The sequence below is a fragment of the Nannobrachium achirus genome (assembly GCF_963921795.1).
Source record: "Nannobrachium achirus genome assembly, chromosome: 9".
Taxonomy (NCBI): Eukaryota; Metazoa; Chordata; class Actinopteri; order Myctophiformes; family Myctophidae; genus Nannobrachium; species Nannobrachium achirus.
This window is the reverse complement of record NC_137818.1, coordinates 14,304,900-14,329,421: the sequence shown is the minus strand read 5'-3', so window position 1 is coordinate 14,329,421 and position 24,522 is coordinate 14,304,900. Positions and strand designations below refer to the sequence as shown.

General features: G+C 41.7%; 1 protein-coding gene across 2 annotated transcripts in view; it reads left to right on the top strand.

Annotated features, from left to right (window-relative positions):
• The first annotated feature begins 12,821 nt into the window (after positions 1 to 12,821).
• The window catches only part of znf512b (zinc finger protein 512B), a 123,958-nt gene continuing 112,257 nt past the window's right edge, over positions 12,822 to 24,522 (top strand). For both annotated transcript variants that reach the window (XM_080734242.1, XM_080734241.1), the window contains exon 1: positions 12,822 to 14,204. The gene's annotated coding sequence lies outside the window, so the exon portion shown is untranslated. The remainder of the gene's footprint in view (positions 14,205 to 24,522) is intronic.

Here is a 24,522-nt window from a genome sequence, read left to right as displayed (position 1 = left end):
TACGACCAGAATGAATCGGGCCAAATGTGTTTTATTATTTTATAAAGGTTTAGATTTAGGGCGCTGCTATCGCGAAATAGCTGATCTACAAGCTCAAAATGCATCGCAGTGTGATATGTTGTGAGCTAGTAGATCGGCTATTTCAGGTGCGCGACACAGACATGTAATTAAACTCTATCCCCAAAATCTATGTCCTAAAATGTAGTTGTCCTCACAAGTTTAGTAAAACAAACGTGTGTGCGTGTGTGTGTGTGTGTGTGTGTGTGTGTGTGTGTGTGTGTGTGTGTGTGTGTGTGTGTGTGCGTGCGTGCGTGCGTGCGTGCGTGCGTGAGTGTGTGTGTGTGTGTGTGTGTGTGTGTGTGTGTGTGTGTGTGTGTGTGTGTGTGTGTGTGTGTGTGTGTGTGTGTGTGTGTGTGTGTGTGTGTGTGTGCTCCTGTCTCTGTGGGATTGGATAGGGCCCAAGGTGGAGGGGCCTTAATTATTTTATACTTTAGCTATTGAAAATAGCTGATATACAAGCTCAAAGCGCGGCACTCGAGCTTGTAGACCTGCTATTTTTGAAAAGTTGTGAGAATGTGTGCAAATCTTTGAATATGTGTATTTTTTAAGCGAACATTTGTAACTCGAATTTCGATTCTAGGGGGTCCCTGGAACAAAATATTTTGAGATGGGGGTCCGTGGCCAAATACATATAATTTTAGGGGGGTCCTTCACATGAAAAGGTTTGAGCACCACTGACATATAAACATAGGTTTCTCAAAAAACCTTAGAGGGATTTGAAATATTCAAAGACAATAGTTAAAGCACAAAATAATGCGTAATAATGCGTTAAACCCCCTCCCCCTTATGAAGAACATTCATGGGGGGCCCACAGTGAATCCTTGTACCCAGGGCCCAGAATTCGGTGCGACACCCCAAGAGAGAGAGAGAGAGAGAGAGGAGAGACAGCCGCTGGCCGCCGCGTCCACGTCCATGGACGCGACCGTGGACGCGTCCATGGACGCGGCCGCGAAAAAAACGTCCGTGGACGCGAGGCCGCGTCCACGGACGCAAACGGCCGGCCGTCCCGGCCGTGGACGCGACCGTGGACGCGGCCGTGGACGCAGACGGCCGGGGACGCGGCCGTGGACGCGGCCGTGGACGAGGCCGCGGCCGTGGACGCAAACGGCCGGCCGTGGACGCAAACGGCCGGCCGTGGACGGGTCCATGGACGAGGTCGCGAAAAAAAGGCAGCGAAAAAGAAAAAAAAAGGTGTCTATTGTATGTATTTTTTGATGGAGAATTCAAATATGACCTTCTTTTTTGCATAGGACAACTCTAACCTGCATCAATTGGTATTTTATAATTGCCAATTGTACCCTATCCATCTAAAAAACAAATTGGATGTCTATTGTATGTATTTTTTGATGGAGAATTCAAATATTACCTTCTTTTTGGGATAGGACAACTCTAACCTGCATCAATTGGTATTTTATAATTGCCAATTGTACCCTATCCATCTCAAAAACAAATTGGATGTCTATTGTATGTATTTTTTGATGGGGGATTCAAATGTTACCTTCTTTTTTAGATATGACAACTCTGACCTGCATCAATTGGTGCATCAACCTACTTACTATCTATCTATCTATCTATCTATCTATCTATCTATCTATCTATCTATCTATCTATCCATCTATCCATCTATCTATCCATCTATTTATTTATACTTCACCTTTAGTCCAGAAGAGAGTTCAGCCTCAGGAACTTGCACACATGGAACTGTGTCATGACTGTGTCATGGAGCTAAAACAGAGCCATGTTAAATACTCACAATGACTCTGATGGACCAATCAGGGTGGTGGTGGGGGGAGGGATCAACAATAGACAGAAACTGGATAATGCTTTGTTAACTGTCCCACCTAAGTCCCTGCTAGTCTGAACAAACATCACCTTCCCTCTCATAACACTACTACTACTACATTTATATAAAGCTGCTCTTGCATTTGAATTCAAGTCTGACACAAGTTAAGGTTAACTTAGGTAGTATTTCATTTTGCTGGCTTTTAGGGTCTGTGTGAGTGTGTAGGCTCACAAATTATTATAATTGTCATTAAGTGACTCTGAGATCTATCCATCCATCCATCCATCCATCCATCCATCCATCCATCCATCCATCCATTTATTTATACTTACTGTTTACATTTTCTATAAATATTTATTTCTATATAAAACTCAGTTGTGTGGAGTTATTGTGTGCCTTTTCTTGTTGCTAAAGAGTCCATTTGTTCACTAGACATTAAGTCAAGGTTACTATTTTGAGTTGAAGCTAAGTGTTTTATTGCTTTGTGGTTTAACATGATTTAAAAGGCAAATTCATTGTTATGGTTACTTTAGAAGACTGCTTTTGCATTCATGAGTTAAGAGAGCCAAGCTAATTCAAAGAGTTAGGTTAAAGGAACACAAAACATGACCTAACTCACAGCTGCCATTGGACAGACAGTTACAACATACTCTTATCTTTCACAGAACAGACAATTATCATTTATTTGATCTATTTGAGACTATGTAGCTGCTCTAGGGGAAATAGAGCATTATATCAGCCTATTCAATTGATAATGACCAATGGGTGCCAGTTTCTAAGTAGTTAAAGCATATTAACATAACAATATATGTGGCCTAGACATGGACATTGCCCAATCAACTCGTAATCTACAGAAATGTCCACCACATCACACAGTATAAAACCTAGTAGGCTTAGTGGATTACCTATGTTAAATCATGTCAGGTTAGTTTGGTTCAAGATTCAAGTATAATAATTTATGAGACAAAAATGTAAACAGCACAAATGTACAATCACATCTAGGCTAGAATGATAACATAAAGTCCTGACTACTCCTTGTTATTGTGGTCCTAAATACTACAATGATTAGTTTGGATGCATTGCTTCTATCATGTCCAATTAAAAATAAATACATTACATACATACAGAAATCTGCCTTCTCCTGTATTGTATTAGTGACATTCATTATACATAGTAAAATAACAGGACAGAGCAAAAAAGGCCTCTGTTGTGTCTTTATCTGATCACATGCAATCAGACACTCACACTGCACAGCAATACTTTATTACAGGCTCAAGGCCCACAGGGTAAGAAGACCATACATTACAAAGATAATAATTAAAAAAACAACAACAGAGTACATTCACCAAGCCCCAACAGAGCTAAAAAGGCACTCATGCCAGTGGCCTCTAACGGTAGACATGTACCTGACAGAGTTTTCCCCACATTGGTTACAGATATAAGGTTTCTCTCCGGTGTGAATTTGTTGGTGTATTTTGATATGTTCCAGTCTAGGAAAGCTCTTTCCACACTGGTCACAGCAATAAGGTTTCTTTCCAGTGTGATTTTTCTGGTGTGCTTTGAGATGATGAATATCACTGAACCTTTTCTCACACTGGACACAGCAGTATATGGCTTCTCACCAGTGTGGATTTTCAGGTGTCTTTTCAGAGCCGTCTTCAGAGTGAACCTTTTCCCACATTGGTGACAGCAGTAAGGTCTCTCTCAAGTGTGAATCTTCTTGTGTTGTACGAGGCTAGATTTTACAGTGAAACGTTTGCCACAGTGTTCACAGCAGTAAGGCTTTTCTTCGGTGTGAAATCTCTGGTGTACTTTCAGAGCAGCCGTTAAACTGAACTTTTCCCCACATTGGACACAGCTGTACGGTTTCTCTCCTGTGTGAATTCGTTCATGTATTTTGAGATAAGACAATCGAGTAAAGCTTTTCCCACACTGGTCACAGCAATAGGGCTTCTCTCTAGTGTGAATTCTCTGGTGTTCTTTTAAAATCCCCTTTTGAACAAATCTTTTCCCACACTGGTCACAACAATAAGGTTTCTCTCCAGTATGTGAACGCTTATGATCTTTTAATTGTCCAGACGAGCAAAATACTTCCCACATTGTTCACAGCTGAATGGCTTCACTCCGGTATGAATTCTCTGGTCTACTTTGAGATAATAAATTGAGCTGAAGGCTTTTTCCACATTGGTCACAACAGTACTGTCTTGGTTTAACTGAGGACAGCACAGGACAGGGAGAGAAAACACACACACCTGATAAGAGCCAGATTCACACATTGATCAGCATTTAAGTAACATCATCATTATTATTGTTGAGTCTGAAAAGAACAATACAATGTGATAGATCTTTACACATCTGACCCATAACATTATTAGCAATTCACATGGTTACTATAATAGGTGAGTCTTCTAGCTTTTAAAAAAAATATATGTCATTAATTCTTTCTCTTACTAAGTGGAACATCCCACTTCTTAATTGTATATTATTTGGAAAGGGTTGAGTAGCAAAATGTTTGCCATAAATTCAATGCTGAGTTGCATTTGTTTTCCTACATTTCCCCTTCAATGTATTATTACAATGTATTTACTATTTCTTACTTAGGTCTACTTAACTTTGTATTTTTACATTATTATATTGATCAACATTAACACATAGTGTGTGTTAGGTTAGGTTAGTTGCAGAGGCCTTTTTTGCAGAGGCCTTTTTTGCTCTGTCCTGTTATTTTACTATTTATAATGAATGTCACTAATACAATACAGGAGAAGGCAGATTTCTGTATATGTAATGTATTTATTTTTAATTGGACATGATAGAAGCAATGCATCCAAACTAATCATTGTAGTATTTAGGACCACAATAACAAGGAGTAGTCAGGACTTTATGTTATCATTCTAGCCTAGATGTGATTGTACATTTGTGCACATTTTTGGCTCATAAATTATTATACTTGAACCTTGAACCAAACTAACCTGACATGATTTAACATAGGTAATCCACTAAGCCTACTAGGTTTTATACTGTGTGATGTGGTGGACATTTCTGTAGATTACGAGTTGATTGGGCAATATCCATGTCTAGGCCACATATATTGTTATGTTAATATGCTTTAACTACTTAGAAACTGGCACCCATTGGTCATTATCAATTGAATAGGCTGATATAATGCTCTATTTCCCCTAGAGCAGCTACATAGTCTCAAATAGATAAAATAAATGATAATTGTCTGTTCTGTGAAAGATAAGAGTATGTTGTAACTGTCTGTCCAATGGCAGCTGTGAGTTAGGTCATGTTTTGTGTTCCTTTAACCTAACTCTTTGAATTAGCTTGGCTCTCTTAACTCATGAATGCAAAAGCAGTCTTCTAAAGTAACCATAACAATGAATTTGCCTTTTAAATCATGTTAAACCACAAAGCAATAAAACACTTAGCTTCAACTCAAAATAGTAACCTTGACTTAATGTCTAGTGAACAAATGGACTCTTTAGCAACAAGAAAGGGCACACAATAACTCCACACAACTGAGTTTTATATAGAAATAAATATTTATAGAAAATGTAAACAGTAAGTAAAAATAAATAGATGGATGGATGGATGGATGGATGGATAGATCTCAGAGTCACTTAATGACAATTATAATAATTTGTGAGCCTACACACTCACACAGACCCTAAAAGCCAGCAAAATGAAATACTACCTAAGTTAACCTTAACTTGTGTCAGACTTGAATTCAAATGCAAGAGCAGCTTTATATAAATGTAGTAGTAGTAGTGTTATGAGAGGGAAGGTGATGTTTGTTCAGACTAGCAGGGACTTAGGTGGGACAGTTAACAAAGCATTATCCAGTTTCTGTCTATTGTTGATCCCTCCCCCCACCACCACCCTGATTGGTCCATCAGAGTCATTGTGAGTATTTAACATAGCTCTGTTTTAGCTCCATGACACAGTCATGACACAGTTCCATGTGTGCAAGTTCCTGAGGCTGAACTCTCTTCTGGACTAAAGGTGAAGTATAGATAGATAGATAGATAGATAGATAGATAGATAGATAGATAGATAGATAGATAGATAGATAGATAGATAGATAGACAGACAGATAGATAGATAGATAGTAAGTAGGTTGATGCACCAATTGATTTAGGTTAGAGTTGTCATATCTAAAAAAGAAGGTAACATTTGAATTCCCCATCAAAAAATACATACAATAGACATCCAATTTGTTTTTGAGATGGATAGGGTACAATTGGCAATTATAAAATACCAATTGATGCAGGTTAGAGTTGTCCTATCCCAAAAAGAAATTAATATTTGAATTCTCCATCAAAAAATACATACAATAGACATCCAATTTGTTTTTTAGATGGATGGGGTACAATTGGCAATTATAAAATACCAATTGATGCAGGTTAGAGTTGTCCTATGCAAAAAAGAAGGTCATATTTGAAATCTCCATCAAAAAATACATACAATAGCCACTTTTTTTTTCTTTTTCGCTGCCTTTTTTTCGCGGCCTCGTCCATGGACCCGTCCACGGCCGGCCGTTTGCGTCCACGGCCGGCCGTTTGCGTCCACGGCCGCGGCCTCGTCCACGGCCGCGTCCACGGCCGCGTCCCCGGCCGTCTGCGTCCACGGCCGCGTCCACGGCCGGGACGGCCGGCCGTTTGCGTCCGTGGACGCGGCCTCGCGTCCACGGACGTTTTTTTCGCGGCCGCGTCCATGGACGCGTCCACGGCCGCGTCCATGGACGTGGACGCGGCGGCCAACGGCTCTTGCTCGGAGTGCCCATCTGGCCAGTGATGTTTATTGGACCGGTTACCCATAATGGAGACCCCTGGTACCCATATATGGAGATCCATGTACTGTATATGGAGATGTGCTGTGAGAACATGCTTACTCAGTTATTCGTTATGTGAAAGTCCTATGATGTCTATGACATGACATCTGACATCATACCCTTTTATGCCCATACATGGGATCCCTGTCTGTAGAACCAGCCACACAGATATGGGCTGTCTTGGCCATATACAGTATGGATTCTGTTAGTGTGGTATGTGGCAATGTGGCCTCCATATATTTGGGCATTCCCATATGAAGTCCTGTTAGATATGGGCTTAATATTGATGACATCAGGGAACTCCATATATGGGCATAAAGGGTATTCTGTAAGTGTGACATCACAGTGAAGCCAGAGTGATGTCAGAGCGGCAAACCCATTCTGTTAGAGTGGTTCCCCGAATCCCCTGACATCACAGTGACGTCAGAGCATGATGTCAGAGCGGCCAACCCATATAGACCGTAAAAATGTGTACACGTCCGGACGGACGTATATGGACAAGCCATGACGGTTCTGATAGTAAACTGCGACCTACGGTCGCAACAAAAGAGTTGAGAAAATTACATTTACATCTCCCTTTGGTCTCCTGATAGATGTTCTTTGACAACCAATCTTCTCGTCCATGGACCATGACTGGGGACTGCTATAGCTATATTATATTATGCCATTATATTATATAATATTATGCTATTGTTATACCTGCTATTGTTATTGCTATTGAATACAGCTGCAGACCATTATTGGACTATTATCATAGCTCCCATGGATCATACTCGTGAACGCCGTAATTGTGGGCCCCTGGCTACAGATCAAGGAACACGACTGCGAACTGCTATCATATTATATTATACCATTATATTATATTAAGCTATTGTTATACCTGCTATTATTGTTATTGCCATCATTATAGGTTTTACTATTGTTGTTTTACTTTGGCTGTCTGTCTCCTCTCTCCCTCTCTTTCTTTTACCCCCTTGGCCGACCACAAGAGTCTAGTTCTGCCTATTGGTTTGTTTCTTGCCGTTAAAAAGGGGAGTTTTTGCTTGCCACTGTGATAGGTGGTGTGTGTGTGTGTGTGTGTGTGTGTGTGTGTGTGTGTGTGTGTGTGTGTGTGTGTGTGTGTGTGTGTGTGTGTGTGGGTGTGTACTGTATAGGGCCTATATATAACATGTACATTGAAACTAAAACTACGTAAAAAAAAAAAAAAAAAAAAAGGTCAACAAATGATCCTGTCTACATCAGTGGTTCTCACATCTTTTCATCAAGGACCCCCAAATTGACCCGCGGACCCCCAATTGAATATGCCAGGCACCCCCATAAGACAATATTTTTATGGCTCTAGCAGTGATTCTAATCTAAACTAAATCTAAAATTTTAATTTCAAGGACCCCCAGTTTGACATGCATTTTAGGCTATGCATATGGCATTTCTATCTCTGGGACCCCAATCTATATTGTAAAATCAATGTTAATTTAACTCTGAGAGTGTACAAATGGAGCCACTGGTCCATTTGGTTCCTTTTGTACACTCTCTGAGTTAAATACCCATAAAGGGTCCATTTGGTTCCTAACTCTCATTTAGCTGTGTGTCCCCTGGAACTCCCTCAAGGACCCCTGGGGGTGCCCAGACCCCACTTTGAGAACCAATAATCTACATAATATCTAAACTGCACGGTCCTCACCTATACCCACCTGGATCACCAGGGGTCAACCAGCTGGGGGCCCAGGTAAGGATCTAGTCTTGTGATAGTTTTGTCTGTCACATACCAACAAAAAGACACCACTGCCACCTAGTGGGTGATACTCGTAGACAGTCAGGAAAAGCAAATCTGATAGTAATTGAAATTCCTTCTCAATTACAACCAGAAAACAACAATGTGTGACTTTATGGTTTCACTGAAGATTTAGGCAGGGCAAGGTAGTTTTATTTGTACAGTACAGCAAAACACTTCAAGGCAATCCAATGTGCTTTACACAGAAGAACATATAAGCAAAGGAAACAAGATTATACAATGCAATTAGGATGCGTAAAACAAATGAGTATAAAGTTCACAGCAGAAGAGACAATTAGTACTCCTGCCATAAGTTTCATGTGACCGTAAAGGTTTATTAAAGCAGTAGTTCACCCACAAAATGATTTTTTCCCTATTGATTAGTCACGCCATGGAGACTTGAGTTCAATAATATTTGTTTTGTATTTGTCACATTAAGACAAAAAATGTATAGTAAATTTACCCCCATTGATTCTGGATGGGGGCCCAAAAGCATGGGCCTGGATGGGGACCCAAATACAAGGCCCTGGATGGGGACCCAAATGCAAGGCCCTGGATGGGGACCCAAATGCAATTGGTCAAAAAGATTCCATATAGTTTTCCATTTCATTTTCATTAGTCAACAACAGAAATTGTAATTCAGTATTAAAAAAACTATCCATACAGAAAATGACACATTATAAAGTTCCTGAAATTCCATAAAATAGTATAGATGGTAGTGTTTAAAATGTGTCAAAAAATGAGTCTACCCTGCCCTCCACTGGCCAATGTTGAAAACAGTTCATCTGGATTACATCATGGTTTCACATGAGTTCTTCTAGGAAATATTGGGTCATTATGAGTAGAACCAATCAAATGCACAGATCTCCCCTCTTGTCCCCTCCTGAACCCGGTTAGTGCAGTGGTTCTCAACGTGGGGTCCTTGGGGGGAGTCCATAAATTGCCCTGAAAAACCACTCAGGCCTACAGGCAGCAGCTGTTCGCAACTGGTAAAAAAACAAACCTAGCCCAGCCCTACCCTCCCCTGCCCCCTATACTTACTGTTTGTTTAGACTTACTGTTTTCTTTTTTTTTTTTGTTCTTTCATTTTATTTTATTTACATATCTACTGCATAGTAGCCTACTGTGTTCTATTTGTCTGTCATTCAATGTTATATGAGATACTTAAATGGTTTCCTGTGGAAATAAGCTTAGTCTTTTCTAGGATCTCCTTTTAGTAGACCTTGTACCAGTGAACTGTACCGTCATGAAACTGTACCTTTTCCTATGCAAACTTCTTATAAAGTCTTCAATCAATCAATCAATCAATCAATCAATCAATCAATCAATCAATCAAGCAACAGTAGTTCATATAGCGTTAAAATCATTTCAACCACTTCAACCAAAGGCTATTATGTTATACTTTGGCAATTCAAAATTAGCAAACAAGTGTGTCACTTCGTGAGCTTCGCAAGGTTTTAACTCAAACTTTGCTTCTGGATTGATTGATTGATTTATTGATTGATTGAATAGGCTACTTTATTAGAAGTTTGCATAGGAAAAAGGTACAGAATAGTCATATCATATTGTCATATTAAATCATATCAGCTTACAACATTAAATGACAGACAAATAGAACACAGTACTATGCAAGAAATATCATCACAAGACAGTCGGAAAACAGAATGAAAAATAAAGGGTATTCATAGTAAAAAAGTAAAGAGGTCCCTGGCACAACATTATGTTCCATGAATGAATGAAAAAAGACCGTAAAAGGTCTCATTTGGGATGCTCCTTTGAGGCAGGGTGTTTAACTGTACTTGTACTGTACTACATTTCTATTGACTATACTTGTACTGGTCTCCATTTTTGTCTAATAAAATATTCAATCAATCAATGTTGAGACGAGGGGGGTCCCCACAGCCAAATACACATCATTTTGCGGGGTCCTTGAAATGAAAAAATCACACTTGTGTGAACTGAGCGGTGGAGGCTGCGTGTGTGTGTGTGTGTGCGTGCGTGCGTGCGTGCGTGTGTGTGTGCGTGCGTGCGTGCGTGCGTGCGTGCGTGTGTGTGTGTGTGTGTGAATGTGAGTGTGAGTGTGCCTGGCCCTATGGCCTGGCCTGAACAACAGCGCCCCTATACCTTAACATGTGTGGTCAGAAAAGGTATTGCAGGCTACATACAGACAGACAGACAGACAGACAGACAGACAGACACGCACGCATACCCACACACACGGCCACGTATAGGAGACAGTGTGACCACCGCTCAAAAGTTTGAGAGAGCCACTGAGTTAGTGGGGCGGCACAGGGGCGGCATAGCTCAGGGGTAGAGAAACTGGTATTAGAGCACGAAGGGTATAAATCCCGAAGGGTTCCCAGTTCGAATCCGGGCTCCCCCTGAGTTAATGTCGAAGGGTCCTTGGGCAAGACTCTGAACCCCTAATTGCCTCCGGTGAGTAGGTTGGTGCCTTGCATGGCTTCCTCCGCCACCGGTGTATGAATGTGTGTGTGAATGGGTGAATGTAATGCACAATCTATGTAAAGCGCTTTGGATTAAAAGCGCTATATAAATGCACCATTTACCATTTATTTTAGTGGTTATGATGCCATGATGCCAGCATGCTAGGACTCACTCTGTGGTGGCTTGTGTAGCTGTAACCACAAGAATTTAGGCCACATGTTAACCATTAATCATCTATAGTGATTTAAATACAGTGAAGTTTCAGTGAACACACAGATCACAGCGAGGCACTTGCATGCAGAAGTGTAAAGAAAATCCAATATTCCAATGACTTCTCCTGGGGGAGTCTATAATTAGGCTGGCATTAACATCAGTGTGTTTTTAATAGCCATTAGCGCAGTGCATTAACAGTGTCAGTGACCTTGGATTGTGTCCATAATTCTTTGCGAAAATATTGATATAGTAGAGCGGAGCAAAGCAAGAAGCATGCAGTTGTTTAAATGAAGATTGCTTTCAAGCTTACTTTACTCAGTATAGGCTCATTTCCTTGCAGTTTTGGGGGGTTCCTTGCTGTATTTTTAGTGGTTTAATTAGGCAGTGGTTAATGAGGGGGTTCCTGTTGGTCCCCCCAGCTAAATGATGGGGGGTTGGTAACCACATGGACCCTTATAGATCTTTAATTCTTGAGAGTGTAAAATATAACCAAAGGGATCCTTACAGGTCCATTTGGTTTCATTTTATGCTCTCAAAAGTTAAAGCCTAAGCCCACACACTTAGAGAATGCAGAAGAATTGTTATTTTGATCAACATGTGCATGTTATCTCTCCTATGTTACAAAGAATACAAACATCAATACAGCATGGAATTGTGTGGGGAAATTAATCTTATCCGGAACAAAGACAACAAAATATTCAAAGTTTTGGGTCTGAGAGGCTAAATCTCATCAAAGTGGTCCACCCATGGCTCAAATGCCAAATAAATAATGGGCCTTTCCCTTGATATGAGAATGGTTAACCACTGGTTTAGGTGAGTGCTATAGACAGTTGCATGCATGGGAAACCCCTAGTAGGCTAGCCTGCAGTTAGTATAGGACAATAACAATCAGTGTTACTAACACTGATCTAACACAGTAAGCAAGCCTAACCACAAATTAATCTCATGCCCAAATTGGCAAAGCTGTCAGAGTGTAGAGAAGAGCGCATGCCATAGGGGGATGATAACATTTAGCTGCAATTATTCAAATCATAATAGCTAAAAGGCTGATTTAAGGATTTTACAAGCCTGATCCAGTTCTTTCCCACTATTCCAGGGGTCTTCAACAGGGGGGCCTCCAAATCTTTGTGTGATGAATTGTTTTAAATGAACTTGAACCCTTTTTGGTGTAGAGGTAAAAAAAAGAGCAGACCAAGTACAGAGTTAAAGGTCAAATTTACCAAGTGTCAACGATTAAGTGGTTAAATATCTGGGGGGGGAAAAAACACATGAACAGGAATTTGACAGTGATGTCAAACAAGTCAATACAAATCTCATCTGCAACACAATTTTATAGAATACAATATGTAGTGGGGGGTCCCTGCTTCATCTCTCTCTCAGCAAAGGGGTCCCTGGCCTGAAAACGTTGAAGACCCCTGCCCTATTCCGTCCGTCATGAACGCACGCAGTTATTACGTCGATGATGACGGTAATAGTCTATATTTTAGTAGGCTAGGCTATACTAGATGTATTATTAAGACTAAGTACACCCCCATCCCTTTTATTTAACATTATCACTGGCTTGGATATCGATGATGATGATGATGATGATGGTGGCGGTGATAATAATAACGCGAGAGTTTGCAAGTTGCCTCATAAGAACGACTGTAGTTGCAACTGTCAAAGGTGGAGTGTGTGCTGTGTGGGATACATACGCGCATGAGCCAACCAACAACACACTCACACTCTCTCACGCACGCACATATTACAGTACTAATAGCCTATACTGTACACACACACGGCCGCGCACGACTCGAAGATAATTATCCGTGTATTTATTTTTTAAAAGCCAAATAATGCCGAGGTAAAATAGGAACGCCGTGGAGAGCGGCGGTAGAACCGACATATTATGGAGCCGTTCCGCTGATTTTCTCTTCTTTTTCTTTCCTTCGCTTATTGGTTTTTCTTTTTAGGCTAAACCACCAACTGTCTGGATTATTAAGCTCGTCGTCATTAGACTGCACTAAACATATTTTTGTGTGCCTCCCTTCTTTCGCTGCCTTCCACACAGACAGGCAGCACACAGCAGCAGCGCAAGCAAAAGGATTTTTTCCCTTTTTCTTTTTTTTTTACAAACACTCCTCCTTCGTAATATAAAGTCGCCATTTTGCTTCACTGCCCGTATAAAAAACATCCCGTAATTTTGTAATTTTGTATTTTTATTTTTACCGAGGACGCGAGCGAGGAGTCTGGGCTGTGGGGGGGAGCGGACGGAGCGGGGAGGACTGCGTATTTTTACATGACATTTCTGGGACCGCTGCTGGGTTTGCTTCTTCAACAACACACCACTGACGGAGGAGCTGCTTGGATTGGAAGAAGTGCCTCGTGGTTTACATATTAATGCAAGGAAGAGGAGGAGGAGGTGGGGGGAGACTGGTGGTGTTGGACACCGAGGAGGAGGTGAAACTAACCGGGATTATATGTTTTTGAGCGGTGCCTTCCTTGCCTACCGCTCCGTCATCTGACCCAGCGTGTATCTATGTCCGTCCCGTCCATATGTATGTATGCACTGTATGCGCACAACGGCCTTGACAGCTGCAATACCGCCAGGGGGTGACCTACCTTCGAGGAGTGACGCTGTTGAGCTGACCCGAAGGCACCGCTCACTCCCACCGGGTGGGATTTTTCTGAGATATATTTGGTAATTTGCCGCGTCTGGGTCTGACAGACTCCGCAGCTCTTGTTTTCTCCTCTCCTGGCTGTCTCCTCTTCTCGTCGTCTCCTGCAGAGTGGAGTGGGCGATAGGGATAAGGATTATACGACGCTGACAGGTGACTATAGTGTCCTTTGGAGCTCCCCCTCCTCTCCTCCTCCTCCCGAAAACTCCCAGAGTCGTCTTCTTGCGACACGCGCGGCTAGCTGCCCGCAGCAGCAGGACAGGAGGACAGGTGTGATTGCCATGTAACATAACATTGGTCGGGGAGGGGGGATCGACTGCTAGTGCTGCTGCCTCCCTATATCGCCTGACCCCCACCACCACCCAGGCACCCACTACCACGTGGGTGACCCCCACTCTCACTCTCTCTCTCTCTGGCTTGCTGGGTGAAACGCCGACCATCCAGGTAGGTGTGGCCTCCCCCTCTCTATAGAATAGTGGCTGTCAAAACATTTTGTCATGTGATATTGTCAAGGAGGGTTGAGAGGATTGTGCCTTGTTTTGTGCCAGCTGTGGGGGTTTGACCACCATAACAGTATATTTCAGGGGTCTTCAACGTTTTCAGGCCAAGGACCCCTTAGTTGAGACTGAGAGAAATGAAGCAGGGACCCCCACAACCTTTTCATAGATTCCATATAGTTTTCCAGTTCATTTGACAGCAGTGTATTTTGGATTCATGTCAATTTGTGTTTTCAGATATTTAACCACTTGAACCGTCAATACTTAATAAACTAGACATTTCACTCTGTACTTGGTCTGCTCTTTGTCCCCTCTACAACAAAGCTCTTTGCCGAAAATAGACGATCTACAAGCTAACAATGCCTCGCCGTGTGAGGCGTTGTGAGCTTGTAGATCTGCTATTTTTGGCTAAAGTTCTCAGAATATGGACACTAGGGTGGTTCATATAAAAACGTTTCTATCACACAAAGATTTGGAGGACCCCCTGTAATAGTAACTCTGAGGACCCCCTATGGGTCCCAGACACCCCGTTGAAGACTCTTGGTATATTTAGTAGTTGTTATATTATATTAAGTCCAGGATTGTACAACTGCCTTCTAGAATAGTGTCTGTCAAAACATTGTTATATTATTGTCAACTTGGAGGGGACCCGTCGTTTGTAAAGCTAGTGTGCCAGCTGTGGGAACGATGATGACCCTCATAACAGTAGGCCTATAATAGTTGTTGTTTAGATTAGATTAAGTCCAGGATTGTACAACTAACTGCCTTCCAGAATAGTGTCTGTCAAAACATTGTCATATTGTCAAGGAAGACCCTCCTTGACAATACTATTTTATGAGAATGATCTGAGAAGATTGTTTGTGTGCTACCAGCTGTGAGGAGACCCTATAGCTCTGATGGTCCATTGCGTTGGACCGCCACCAGAGCTATGGGGACCCCCACTTTAACAGTATATTCAATGGTTGTTTGATTATTAGATCAAGTCCATAACTGTACAACTGTCTAATACTGTAATAGGCTACAGGTGGAGACTGGGATAGAGTGAAACCTTTTGATCGATGGGGACCCCACACAATGGTATATTTAATTGTTGTTAGATTATTAGATTAAAAGTCCATAATTGTACAACTCTCTAAATGCTGTTGTATACTGTAGGTGGGGACAGAGTGAAACCTAACTGTATGATTATCAGAATAGAATTCTTATAGCCGTGGTTCTCTGGTTGGGCTAAACTTGTATAGCTGATGAAATAACGGTGCAATTAACCTCTTGTTACCAACCTTACCTGGCGTCCATATTTTGGAGGGGAAAGTCATTGTAGGATGTAAAAATAGATGAAAAAGAGTATGAGCAGATCTACAAATTCATAAATGAGCTTGTACATCTACAGCTATTTCTTGAATGTTTTTGAAGGTGTGTGAAACAACAGGACATAACGTGGTTAAACTGTCTCTCGCGCTCTACTTGTGGACAGTGTACCAATGGAACCAAATGGACCCGTCATTTGTACACTGTCAGTGTCAGAGTTACAGACTTGCAAAGGCCAAGGGTCAATCTAGACCCCGCTAAAGGAACCCAGAGAGTCCCTGGACATCACTTAAAGTCGAAACAGTGTTCCGAGACGAGAAGAGAGGAAGAACACTAGGGTTCTTGTCATGTCAACAGAGAACCAACATGATACACACGTACCTACTGTACTGTGTTAAGGGCCATTCACAATGAGCACTAACTACAACCGCTATAAAAACATATCGTTTTTTGTCAAGTGGATGGCAGACTAAAAGAAAGAAATACAATGGTGAACGATGTAGTTATCTTTATAGTAATCATGCCAGGTGGGAACAGCACTACTGTATATAGCTCTGACCAGGGGCGTCACAAAGGAGGGGGGGGGGGGGGGGGGGGGGGGACTAAGTTACTAGGGCCCATGGTCGAGGGGCCTTACGGTAATCATTTTATACTTTAGCTATTGAAAAATAGCAGCAAGCTCACACACGCTGTGAGATTGTAGATCTGCTATTTTTTTAAAGTCGTGAAAATGTGTGCAAATCTTTGAATATATGTATTTTTTTAAGCGAACATTTGTAACTCAAATTTTGCTTCTGGGGAGTCCCTGGAACTAAATATTTGGGGGTCCGTGGCCAAATACATATCATTTTGGGGGTCCTTCAGGTTTGAGCACCACTGACATAGAAACATAGGTTTTTCAAAAAACCATAGAAGGATTTGATATATTCAAAGATTTTCACGATTTTTCAAAAATAGCAGCTAGCATTATCTACTATTCTTTTTATATTAGTTAAAGCACAAATAGTGCGTAATAATGCGTTCCCAGTCTAAATGGGTTAATGAAGAACACTCATGGGCAGTGAATCCTTGTACCCCCAGGGCCCAGAATGTGGTGCGACACCCCTGGCTCTGACTGCATGTTGAAGTTCATACACAGTGGCAACATGCCACGTGCAGGTGTTTATTATGGCTGGCTGGTCAGCTGACTGCTATGACATTCTTTCTTTCCTTTCTTCTTGTGGTGGGCACAACAACAACACCACCGTGTAGTCTAGTGCAGGGGTCTTTTCAGGCCAAGGACCCCTTAGCTGAGAGAGAGATGAAGCAGGGACCCCCACAACCTGTTCATAGATTCCATATAGTTTCATTGTTGGACAGCACAGTCATCTGTGTATTTTGGATCCATGTCAGTTTTCAGATATTTAACCACCTGAACCGTCAATACTTAATAAACTTGACTTTTCACTCTGTACTTAGTCTGCTCTTTTTCCCCTCTACACCAAACCTCTTTGCCGAAAATAGCCGATCTACAAGCTCGCAACGTCTCGCAGGGCGAGGCGTTGTGAGCTTGTAGATCTGCTATTTTTGGCTAAAGTTCTAAGAATATATTATGGCTAAAGTATTTTTGGCTAAAGTTCTAAGAATATATTATGGACGCTAGGGTTCAAGTGGTTCATGCAAAAAAGGAGAACAAAGTTTCTATCACTCAAAGATTTGGAGGACCCCCTGTATTAATTCTGAGGTCCCCCTATGGGTTCCGGACCCCCTGTTGAAGACCCTTGGTGTAGTGTAGTGTAGTGTAGAAATCAAATAGTTTTCCATATATGGTAATTTAAAACAAAAAAAAACTAAAATTACATTCCTTTTGGGTTTAATAGTACTCCTCTCCCCCCCCCCCCCCCTCTCTCTCTCTCTCTCTCTCTCTCTCTCTCCCTCTCTAGCTGTAGACTAGCTAGTTTTTTTGTGTGTGAACCTTTTCTGTCAACTCCCGCTCCTCTCTTCTCTCTATGCCTCACACAGTGACAGGAAGTAGTATTTTATGTTGGGATGACGTGAACTATTCCTCCCTTTTCTGCCATAATACATAGTATATAATTTATTATATGCTAGATCACGGAGAGGCACACGCACTCTGCCATTGTGTGTGTGTGTGCGTGTGCGAGCGTGTGTCCTGACTTGAGTTATTTCCTCACACAATACTCTACTGCAAACTCAAACTCCTAACGTCACAAAAAAAATAAATAAAATAAAATAAAATCCTCTGGCAAAAAAAACAACCTTACAACCTTGCATTGTTATGGTGACCAGTGTTGCCAGAGTTTTCGAGAGAAATATGCAACCACTAAACAGGTCAATGAAAATAAATATATACCGTATATATACGTATAGAGTGTATACATGAGCACTTTAGACCTATATGCATTGCCTATTTGAAAATAGTAGATCTACGAGCTCACAACGGGTCGCAAGGCATTGTCTGTGGAAAAAAAATATATTAATTTGGGGGCGTCCTTGACATGAAAATGTTTGAGAACCACTGGTTTAAACAACATTAAACCCCTAATTGCTCCCGATGAGCAGGTTGGTGCCTTGTATGGGTTTCCTCCGCCGTCTGTGTATGAATGTCGATGTATCAAATGTAGTGACTACATGTGTCCATTCCGACATGTCTCCTTTCCGACATGTCTCCATTCCGACACAAACCCTATCTCTAACCCTAACCCTAGACTTAACCTCTATGGAAGTGTCGCCATCCGACAATAAGAAGTCAATGTCGGAGTGGCAACATGTCGGAATGGAGAGCGTCCCCCTAATGGAGTGCTCAATGTAAAGTCAGTTGATGATATACATCAACTTTTAAAATGTACAGATCAACATGATCTATCCACCACAAAGAAATCTACCAGAGGGGGCTTTGGAATAGTGGCACTGGCGTTACAAAAGACAAACACACTTGGAATGGGAAATAGTGAAAATAAGTCTTCATCCTATTCTGTATGGAAGGCATAGGTTTTCGTTTTTTTTTTTTGTAATGCTACTGACTTTTGCAAACAAAGAATAGTTTTTGCCTACTTTAGAAACCATGGTGTTAGCTGATAGGCCTTTCTTGATGTCAATCATGCCAAAAAGAGGGGTTTTGTGATTTTTGTTTATGAATATATATTTCTTTAATATTTTAATTATTACCAGACTGGTGCCCGTTGGGCAGAATATATCCATAGATTGACAATTTTGTCAATAAATAAAAACTAGACTAAACGTTAGCGAGGGACTAGTGGAGAAGAGATCCAGTAGAACTAAAGAACAGTGATGCATTCATTGTGAGCTTGTAGATCGGCAACTTCCAGCACACAATATAGTGTAAAATCTGGTATTACGACGTATTTTTGTTGACAAAATCAACTGTAGATTTAGTCGACTAAAATCAAAACTATAACTTCCAACATCCATGTCCAGTTGTGCAATACCCGTTGTATCCGTCTGTCTCTGTCTGTCTGTCTGGCTCTCTTTTATGTCCAGGCCAGTCTGTGATGTCATCTCCAAATCTGGCCACTGTATTGATGTCAGTCAGTGATGTCAGTTGGGCTTTGTTGATGTCAGTTGGGCATTGTTACCATGGTGGTGACACTGTTTAGTATCAGTGATGTCAGCATGCAGACTGACGGTCAGACGGCGGACAGACATTCTGTAAATTAATAGTTAGATGGTCTACCTACACAGTAGAGGTCTTCACGGGTCCAATTTTAACTACCCGAACCCAAATGGACCCGGGGAAAATGGAGCCAGACCCAAATGGCCGTCTATTATTTGGAATTTGAGAACCGTTACCCGAGCAGCCCCGAGACATGATGGATCCGATCCGAATGGCCCCGTCTGTTATTAGAAAAATTAGATCCGATACCCGGGCAGAGATGTCCGAAATGACCGAATGTCAACGTTATTATGACGTTGACATTCATCATAATAACGAATGTCATGCGGACAGGAACGTTAGAACCGGGAACCGGCGCACTCCATAGTGGCACCGAACCGCACCGAGGTCACTGCTCGTAAATGGCCCCGGTACCCGGCTTGGACTGGGTCGGATCCCGGGTAATTTCGGATCTCAGACTTGCCCGAAGATCTCTACTGCACAGCCTTTGTGATCTACTGGTAGATCACACAATCTACCTTTTGGGCACCCCTGCACTATATAAATGCATCATTTACCATTTACCAACTACCAATATTTATGGCAACCTTACTGAAAAAACAAAGCCCAAAGTCGCTTATAATCAGTGGTGGAAAAAGTACTCACATTGATTACTTAAATAAAAGTATCAATACTGCAATATAGAAATACTCTGTTACAAGTAAAAGTCCGGAATTCAAAATGTACTTGAGTAAAAGTATGAAAGTGTTGGCATCAAATGTACTTAAAGTACCAAAAGTAAAAGTACAACATGAAAAATAGCAGATCTACAAGCTCACAACGCGTTGCATTGCGACGCGTTGTGAGCTTGTAGATCGGCTATTTTCAAATAGCCAAGGTATAAAATGGGGCTAAAGTGGTTTATGTATGTTTTATAATATTATAATTTATATCTGCAAAGTAACTAGTAACTAAAGTTTTCAAATAAATGTAGTGGAGTAAAAGTATAATATTTGCATCCGAGATGTAGTGGAGTAGAAGTAAAAGTATTGGAAATTGGAAATGCTCAAGTAAAGTACAGATACCTCAATATTGTACTTAAGTACAGTACTTAAGTAAATCTACTTACCGGTAGTTACGTTATAATAAGCAGACATGTCCAACGTGATGCTGGAGACAGCGAGCACACAGTCAGCTCCTGGCCTGGCCTGGGAGGACCCGGGCTCTGGGCATAGGGGGGGTGCAACGATATAGTAACTGAATAAAAAAAAAGATTTTAATTTGCAATGATCTACTATATCGATATGCAAAAGCATATATCGTACCGCTTTGGCTTTGTGTCGTATCGGTATCGTTTTACATTGCAGATAATTGGTATCGAAACATTTTGCAGTGCAAATAATTGATTGTATGGAAACTAAGTATGTATTTTGCTAGAGAATCACAGTTTTTACTTATTTATATCCATAATAATAGATTTCCCCTTAAAACATGCACTATTGACAAGTTTCACACAGATTTAATGTCTTTGCTAAATAGTTACTATATCGATTTTAAATCATTGAATCGAATCGTATCGTATCGCCATGACTGAACCAATATCGTCCATGAATATCGTATCGTCAGCTATGTATTGTGATGCGCATCGTAGTATCGTTGTTAAAATGTATCGTTACACCCCTATCTGGGCATCATCATCACTCAACAGGCCAGTGAATAGCGTGGCGCGTGTAAACGGATACCGGCCGAGGAGGAGAAGACTCCAATGAGTGACCCTTTGTGTGCTGTTGTAATTCATTAGGAGAATGACACCAATACGCGCTAAAGAGAAAGCATGTCGCCGCCGTAATCAATCCCACTTAGCATAATTAGCCATTGTCAGTTTCCATCCATTAGGGGCTGTTTCCGTGCTGTTGCATGGGGGGGCTCCGTGCGTGCGTGCCGCCAATAATATCCACGGCTCATAGCTTCCCTCGCCTGCTTTCTTCAGACCAGCCTGGCAGTGGATTGAGACATGAAGGCTCTAGAATGGAGAACGAGAAGGAGACGTACCGTATGAATGGAGAAGAAACTCCAGCGATGTCTGTCTGTCTGTCTCCCTGTCCGAAATCACTCATTCATTCAGTACTCCCTGCTCCATATACGCTCTAGTCCCTAGGCCAGGGGTCTTCAATGTTTCCAGGCCAAGGACCCCTTAGTTGAGAGAGAGATGAAGCAGGGACCCCCACAACCTCTTCATAGATTCCATATAGTTTCATTGTTTGACAGCACAGTCATCTGTGTATCTTGGATTCATGTCAGTTTGTGTTTTCAGATATTTATCCACTTGAACCGTCAACAGTTTGCTATTTTTGGAAAAAGTTCTCAGAATATGCACACTAGGTTTCAAGTGGTTCATAATAAAAAGGAGAAAAAAAGAAAGTTTCTATCACACAAAGATTCGGAGGCCCCCCCTGTAGTAACTATATTTTCACAATAGAACCATGTTATACAAAATGTAATGGCTCAACTCTTAGTGCTCGTCAGGGTAGGGGGGGTCCCCAGTTAAAACAAATGATTATTTTGGGGGTCGCTGCCTGAAAAAGGTTGAGAACCACTGTTGTAGATCACAGCTACTGTATTTCCTTTTGCGTGACATTGTCGACACAACGAGGTTATAAAATAAATCAGGCTTCACTGTCTGTGTGACTTTAACCTGAGACTGTAGCTGGTTCTGCTGCCGGCCATGTGACCTGACCAGGAAATGCATCCCTGCCAGTCTCGATCCATAACACTGAAAGACGTGAGGCCTACTCAAGGACTCAGAGGCTGCGGGCTTGTCCTTAAAGTGCTCCCCCTCTCTCTCTCTCTCTCTCTCTCTCTCTCTCTCTCTCTCTCTCCCTGTGTCCCTGTGACTCCCCTCTAGTCTAATTGGCAGAGCATGGAGTTGGTGTGTAAGTGAAAGTATTGATTTAGAAATGAAACATGGAAGGTCACACCCTCATTACAACTCCAGATGATGTGTGCGTGCCTCAACTCGGATAACCTCCATTTCCAGTCGCCAGCCACCACCACCCACACCCCCCACACCCCCCCACCCACCGGTGCCCTGGCCCGCGACAAGCCCAGCCGGCAAGGAGAGAAATAGTAGTCTAGTCTTGTAGTCTGGAATCTCTGGAACAACAAAGGTGGCATCGTAATCAACTATTGATGCGGCTGCTGCATTGCTAATAATGTGTTATAGTCGATGGAACATCATCAACAGAACAGCTGCAGATGCTGTGCTCGCGTTCGCCCTGAGTCATCTAGTTTTTATTCTCTGTGTTAGTTTTGTTTTGTTTTGTTTTTTTCTCCCTGAAGGGAATTAAACTCGGTTGTTGTATGCATGGTCGTTTACCACAGGAAGGAAGCAACAAGACTACAAAGCAAACACAGGGACACTGATTAGTTGTACATACCTTTACTGCACATTCTATGAAACTGATAAATAGGGGGTTGCTCAGTCGGTAGAGCAGTGTTTGTTTTGTTGACTAAGACTAAAAGACATAGGGCTCTATTTTGATTGACTTAAGTACCAGCTCTTATGCAGTGATGTCATTACGTGCGCATCCCGCATCAAAAACTCATTCAAGTCGCCCAGGGACTCATTCATGTCATGGTCCTGGGGTCCCGGGGATGCGCCTCCATTGGAGTCCATGTTAAAATAATTTACCGGGTCGCGGTAAAAGAAAAACATTTTAAAATTCCACAGACACCACCATTGTTCATGGGTGAAAGCATCCTACTTTACCCTACGTTAACACAAATAAAATCCACGTAGAAAGTCTTAAACAGGCGATAGAAACGTCAATGTTTTGATTCCACCGACGTCCGACGCCATTTTGCGCGCCCGAATTCATTAGGGGCACATGTTTTAGTAGTTCTAAGTTCAAACATTAGCCAAATTGTAAAATAAATATAAGAAATAGGCAAACATTTTGAAAATAGCCGATCTACAAGCTCACAGCGCTCGAAAACATTGTATTGAGGACTCATAAAACTTTTCTGGGACCCATTTGAATGACCACCTGTGGGTCCCGGGGACCCATTACATTGAAAACCTAGTAACATCACTGCTTATGCCTTAACTTAAAGGCCTGTCCATACTGTCTCCACAAAACATATTGTCTGAGAGTTCTGACTTTCCAACGTGCAGCTTTCCGAACTCTAATTCGGGGTAATGCTTTTCAGAAGATGCGAGTAACGTCATTTTGTAGTTGAACCGGACATTTCAGACGAAAGCTTTGATGGTCGGAGACAGTATGGACAGGCCTTTAAGTTAAGGCATAAGAGCTGGTACTTAAGACAATCAAAATAGAGCCTTAAGATTTTCGATATTTAGACCTAAGACTAAACAATTTCAGAAGACTAAGAATAATGGTGTGTTATTCAAAAGACTATTAAAGACTAAGTCTTTGCTCTCAAAATTTACACTGCATTAAAACTAAGTCTAAAAGACTAAGATTTTGATATTTAGTCCTAAGACTAAACTATTGCAGAAGACTAAATGTGTGTTATTCAAAAGACTTCAAAAGACTAAGACTAAATCAGAGTTTGCTGTCAACATTAACACTTCGGTAGAGCACTCGCCTTTTGGACCACAAGGACCTGGATTCGCTCCAAAGGCACCGCCGACTCTGCATGAGTAGCATGGCTTTAATGGGGTAACTAAGACGTGCAGTGAGTACTGGGAGCTGACGGTAGATATTGCACTCCACCTCAGCAATCCATCTCCCTGGGGGTCTGTAGCGCCTGGAAAAGTGGGTAGACACCCTCGTTCTTGGCCGATACCGAAAAACAAGCGACTCTGACTGGATGACTTATAAATCCGAAACTAAATTAGATGTATTTATCTTACCACAAAGTCTAGATATTTGATAATAAATCATCCCCCCACTTTCTAAATGTTCCCTATTGCACGTTATTCCCCTAAGGATCGCTTGCTGCTAAAGTTCCTTTCACAGAAGGTTTAAAGTGTGGTTCTGTGCCTGTACATTTTAAACCTTATTCCTATCTTCTTCTTTTTTCTTATCTTACCGTAGCATATATCATTTTTCTTGTTCTTTTTCTTTAACTAATGGAGCAGACTCAAGGTCAGCTTTACATATTGGCGAGGCGCCAGCCAGGTGGCTTGTGTAAACAAACCGGTGTGATTCCTACATGCAAGAAAATAAGCATAACCGAGGAAAGCGTAGAATGTAATAGATTGTGGACAGAGTTGTTTGCTTTCACTGCCAATGCTGCAGAATCAAGTTCAAGTTCAAGTTTTATTAGAACAGAGAAATGATCACAACACTCCAGATAAGGTCTTGGTGCCCGGCTCTCT